At 47.6% G+C, this 6212-nt stretch overlaps 1 long non-coding RNA gene across 1 annotated transcript in view; it reads right to left on the reverse strand.

The window, feature by feature from the left end:
• Nucleotides 1-569: 569 nt before the first annotated feature.
• The window catches only part of LOC116093522, a 79161-nt gene continuing 73518 nt past the window's right edge, over nucleotides 570-6212 (reverse strand). Inside the window, exon 4 of the long non-coding RNA XR_004119736.1 lies at nucleotides 570-641. This is a non-coding gene — a long non-coding RNA (uncharacterized LOC116093522). The remainder of the gene's footprint in view (nucleotides 642-6212) is intronic.

Consider the following 6212-nt stretch of genomic DNA (forward strand, 5'->3'; position numbering starts at 1 on the left):
GGCTTATGACTACAGATGCTAATAGACATTTGGTCTACAACCACCCCGGGAGCAGTCCTCTGGCGAATGCCTGTCTCTATCCAAGGAGAACAGAGCTCAGTCTGGACATCCCGGGTGGGAATGTGCTTCTCATCATGCACTGTGGGGCAGAAATCCTTCACAGTAAGGTCCCTTTTACAATGGCTGTTCCTTTTCTGGAGCCCCTTGACTATGTCTTGACCACCCACTTGCCGACATAGATGCCTCCCTCCCAGCTTCAGCCACCCACTGCCCCAGTTGACCGCTAATTTGGAGCCCTAGTGGGTGGTGACACATCTGGCTTTTTGAAACAACTCCACTTTCTCTCTGTCTCTGAGTCATTGTTGCTCGGCTGGAGGCAGGGAGAACAAAAACCTACTGAAGCCATGGAGTCTTGTCCGGTGGCCACTCCCTGCTCTGCCACAGAGAGGGTGCCACCTGAGGCTCTGGGTGCCTGGATGAGAGCCACATGTTCCATTCCATATTTGGAACACAAAGAAAACCAAGACAGTCTGTCATTAGAGGCCAAGATACCTGGAAGTCAGGCCTTCCCGGAAATCCATCAGCAGGCTTGAGTCATGTTGTCCGTTCATCCCACTGATGCTTGCTTTCTATTTCCTGTCCTGTGCACAGGAAAGTGAAGTCCACCAGTTAGAGAAAGGACCCAACCAAGATTGCAGGTGTTTTCCCCAAAACCATAGCCCAGCTTCATCCCTAGGCTTGTCATCTACTTTCCCTGATCCCATTCATTGAGTTCTGGGGCAGAAGCCATACCAGGTCACAGAGGCAAAGGACAGTTTGTCAGTAGATGCCCCCTCAAACCCAACCACCTGCCACCCCAAAGACAAGAACTCACATCTTGGTATCAGCAGTATATTTTGCCCTTGAGGAGTTAGAGAGAGAACCGGACACAACACCATGTCTTTTGTACTGTATTATGGGAGGCCTGTGGGGTCCCATCTCTTTCTACCAGCTGTTGACTACAAGGTAGCACTCAAGTGTCCAGGGATGATGCTTGAATACAAATTGAGCCCTTGCCATCATGAAAAGAGCTAGGTTTTAGGGGTGATTTGTTTAAAAGCCAGATCATAAATCAGCTGTCAGTTTTTCTTTCTTCCAAACCTGGCAAGCTCACCTTTACACTGAATTAATTGCATCTGAAACTTGACCTCGAAGCCGCACCCCCCCCTCCCCCAGCCTGCTGAAAACATGTGCACAGGGGCCTTGCAGTCAGTGCAGCAAGCGCTTAAATTGTTCCACATTTTTAATAAATGAGCCAGGAACCCATGGGGCAACTCCCATTGACCCCAGCACTCATTGATCAAATGAAGAAGGTGGAGTCAGATTGGCAGTGAGCAGATTTGAGGGAGCAGTTACTAACCACAGCAGGCCCATGCCTGGACAGAACTGATCCACACTCTCAATCGCAGTCAGGGTGCTGCTCTCAGCCTTCAGAAAAGCTCAAAAACATTAACTGCCAGGAACTGCTCGGCTGGGGAGGGTGGGGGAGGGGCAGGGTAGAGGGAAGGCAGGAGAAGGGAAGGCATGCAGGACCACCTGCCAGAGTTGGAGCAGCCTTTGCAATCTGCAAGGAGCCAGGTCCCTGGGACTTCTGCCAGCTTCTTCCTTCTCTCATGCTAAAAAAAGAAATTTGATGGCAAAAAAAAAAAAAAAAAAAGTTTGGAGTTTGCTGTTGGGCCTAGGAGTCCAAGGAGTAGGTCAGCCTGTATAAGAAATGTCATAGCCCATGATGACAATGGAGACAGGCTTGGCATGGAGATCAGCTAGCTCCCTCCCCAAGGAGGGAAACCAACAAATGTGAAAATTGATGTGACAAATGGCTACTATAGGCTGGTGCAGAATCTGAACTGTAGCACATTGCAAGCCACAAGGCCCATTCCCTCACACACGGTCCAGCCAGGCAGGTGATACAGCAGCAGAGATGTGACAGGCACTAAGAGAAGGGCCACAGAATCCGCAGGAGGACCACCTAGACGCACATGCTTGGGAACGTTTTCCCCCTAGATGCTCTCCATACAGGCTGAGGCCAAGGACACAGGAGACAGGAATCGTCTGCAGGGCTGTCAGAAGAGGGACTGACATGTATGCAAGCTTGGAGCCAGAGAAAGTAGAGGGCCCTTGGGAACCAAAAGAATGGAGTTTACAGTGCAGAAAATAGGACCAGCAGGGGGGCCGATGAAGATGGACAGCCTCGGGAAGTCCCAAAAAGCAGCACATAACAGGAGCTTAGCACACACATAACGGGTACCAGCACAGGGCTGGGGTACGCAGAGAAGGGAGCGATGGGATTCGCTGAGAATGGCCGGAGAACACTTTGCAATAAGCATCCTGCTAAAGCATGACTAGGTTTGCTCCACAGGTGAGAAGACCGCTTGGGGAGGGGGGAGTGCCGGGGAGGAGAGGGGAGGAGGCCGAGTATACAAAGGCAGTGTGGCTCAGGGGGGAGTGCCGGGGAGGAGGGGGGAGGAAGCCGAGTGTACAAAGGTAGTGTGGCTCTGGCAAGAGTAACTTTACACTCTCTCCAGTCCCAGGTGAGATCCTGGATGAACAACAAACACATGCTATGCCAGTTTCTGCAGGATCACAGTGAGGTTCAAAACATGGAGTCTTAAACTCCAAGAAAGGTGGAGGAAACACGCATGTAGTCCACAATCCTTCATCCCAGGGACCCTCCTGCAGAGACCAACCTGTATCCAATATTCAGAACCGTAAGCCAGTCAGCTGGAATCACGTTAAGGGAACGAGGGAAATGATGCCTTTCTGGAGAGGCATTCATAGGCAAGCAGTCATGGCCCTGTTCATATATTGTGTAGAAACACCATCCAAACCAGGATCCTCAGAAATCATGCCAATTCAATCAGCACAACTTGGTGTGTGATGTTCCAGACAGAGATGTCACAGAAATGTCACATTTATTCTTCTATCACCCATTTTACAAATGAGAAAATGACAGTCAAATATCCGCCCAAGGCTCAGCATGGTTAGTAAGTGAGAGTGAAGGTCCAAGACTTTCTGGGCCGTATTCCCCTGTCAGTGCCACACTGTTGCCCTAGAAATACACACAGGTACATGCACACATGCATGCACACGTGAAGGCAGAGGTCTGAAGAGTCTCCAACAGAAACAAATTCTACATAAAGCAAATGAGAGACAGTCCTCAGAGGTGGCTTTGAATCACTCTATCACTTCTCAAGCAGGCACCCGTATGCAGTGGAGGAGGATTTAAAAGTTTTGGATGACCAACTAGGCCATCTTCTGCTACATATGCAACTGGAGCTATGAGTCCCACCATGTGTACTCTTTGGTTGGTGATTTAGTCCCTGGGAGCTCTGATCAATGGGAGGAGAGGCCCTTGGTCCTGTGAAGGTTCTATGCCCCAGTGTAGGGGAATGCCAGGGCCAGGAAGTGGGAGAGGGTGGGTTGGTAAGCAGGGGGACGGGGGAGGGAACAGGGTCTTTTTTTTTCAGAGGGAAAACCAGGAAAGGGGATATCATTTGAAATGTAAATAAAGAAAATATCTAATAAAAAATAAGTAAAAAATAAAAGTTATGGATGAACAATTAGAATAAAGAAGCTCACAACAGATATCTCAGAGAAAATGACTAGCAGGCTAAGACCCCAATATGGCTGGCCTAATCTCCAGCACAGAAGTCTTAAGAGGCTGAACTGACAGGGAGAATTAAAGACAACACGTGGAGAAAGTGGCCCTCAGAGGTGGTCACTCTGCGAGTCACTTGTCCTCTAACCACAAGATGAGCCTGGGAAGAAACTGCAGAATCTGAACTTGTGAGTCATGGGGTTTCTCTGTACCACCTCTGTTGAGTCATTGTTAACCAGTGGGCCTTCCCTCATGTAAGGTGTGTGTTGGCGTGTGTTTGCATCTGTGCCCACACACTCAGCAGACAGCGCCAGCCAGGGTGACTCATGAGTCCTCACGTTTTATCCAGCCATGTCACCACTAAGTCTTGTCAGAGACTCTATGTCTGTCTGACTCCAGAGAGAATCTTTTTCCACAAACAGGAAGCAGGACCTGTCTGCTGGCATGCAGGACAGGAAACCACCCACCAGCTACACAGTGTGTTCATCTCTTCTCAGAATTCATCCACCAACTGCCCCCTCTTCCTTCTGCTGCCTCCAGCTTCTGTATCCATTCCTAGAAGACTGACAGGAAGCATAGTTTCACTGCTGGCCATCACTGTCTATTACAAAACTCTTCAGGATCTGGAAGGTTCCCTGGTCCCTCTCATTCACTCTTCTGAAAGTCTATTCATATTCTTTGCCAATGGTGTCATTCCTCACAGGAAAACCAAATTCACATCCTCATATGTTATTCACTGCCCAAAATCCTCCCATCTCCTGCCATATGCAAGTCCCTGTAAATGTTAGTTCCTCCCACCCCTGTCAAAATGCTAGGTCTCTAATAATGTCCACTGTGTTGCTAGTCACATACAAGTCAAGAGGGACAGGTCCTGGGACCTGTAATATGTGACTCTGGTCAAAGCTGAACAGTCCAGGGATGAGACCCAACCTAACCTGTGTCTGTCTGGATCACCTTCCTGGGACATTATGAAGAAAGACTTGCTCAGGAGTGACAATCTTATCATCTATGCCTTCCACAAGTAAATTGAAAGCTGAGGTGAAATGGGAGAGACGGGAGCTGCTTCCCCAAGACATAACCAGGAGAGCCCAGACAGTGTTCTCCCACGGTAAGGAGAGAACAAAGCTGACCTGAGAAGTGGGGCTGAGAGAAAAACCAATCATTCCTGAGTCTCTAGGGCTTGGAACCCAGAAGGTGGTCTTCCCAGTTTTAGCACACAAGCATGGAAGGCAGTAGATGAAATAGTTAAACATCCATTGACAGTGAAATGAAAATATGACTATTCAAAAATATGTTTGAGTCACAGAGTACATGCCGTCATATACTGTTTCAGGAATGGTTTTCCTGTACTCACAGTTCATAAAATACCAAATTGTTCATATTTACCTTTAGTGTGAGTGCCTGGGTCTCCCTGGAGCCATCTTCTACATTACCAGACATCCATTTCCAGAGTATCAACATTTTTCTGTGTATGTGGTTCAATGTTATTTATAAGCCCATCCCAGGATACGTTACTCCATGCCACAGAAAGAAGTGAAGGAGACACAGAAGGGATGGAAAAGGGAAATGGAGGGATGGATTTATAACTTCAAACACATGACTCTCTTTCTTCTGGAAAGTTCTTATTCATGGCCTAAAGTTGATCCTCTTCAGAAGTCCTGCTTACAATTGCGTCTGTCACTTGTGATAGGAAGATATATCACTAGTGATTTTTTTCCCTACAGAATGCGTCTAAAGATTTCAAAAGCCCTTTGAACAGACATTGGTTGGGTTTGTCTCAGACTGGGCCTTAACCATACCCTACACTGCCATTCAGATCCACTGAGAGAGCGTTCACTGGGACAGGAGAGCTTTCCACTAGCATGGAACATAGAGCTGTCCCCTTGCAGCCATTTGGCTAAATCCTTACACTTTGGTACTAGTGTATTAGTATGGAGTTATAGTCATAGTGTATCTCACTTAAACTGTACATGCACCACCTGAGGCTGAGGCTGCACTGTGGTTTTTATCCTACAGATAGTATGACCAAGATCTCCAAGAGATAGATAAGCTTGCCTCAGGCCACACAGTGTATAAGGAAACCAGCCAAATTACATATATATGGAGAAATATATATATATGTGTGTGTGTGTGTGTGTGTGTGTGTGTGTGTGTGTGTGTGTGTGTGTATTCCCTCTGGCTGGCAGACAATGGATGTGGCCTCCATCTTTACATGAGGGTTCTTGACCTGAACAGTCACTTGTTTCTTAGATGGATCTTTGCACACTCCTCCCCCTTGTCTAAGAAAGAAAGAAGCCTGTAGCTACTTTTCTCTGCGAGACAGAAAAACTCACAAAGTGCCTTTGAGGAAAGCTGAACCACAATTTTATTGAGCAACAACCACCATGGTCCAGGATGTATGCTTTATTTTATGATCATAATTTCTAAGATCAGGTAGCTGTGACCCACAGAGGAAAAGGAAGTTTAAAACAACAAAGAATCACTGGGTCATGGTACGTGCCTTTAACCCCAGCACTTGGAAGGCAGAGGTAGGCAAATCTCTGAGTTCGAGGCCAGCCTGGTCTACAGAGTGAGT

The sequence above is a fragment of the Mastomys coucha genome, unplaced genomic scaffold (assembly GCF_008632895.1).
Source record: "Mastomys coucha isolate ucsf_1 unplaced genomic scaffold, UCSF_Mcou_1 pScaffold16, whole genome shotgun sequence".
Taxonomy (NCBI): Eukaryota; Metazoa; Chordata; class Mammalia; order Rodentia; family Muridae; genus Mastomys; species Mastomys coucha.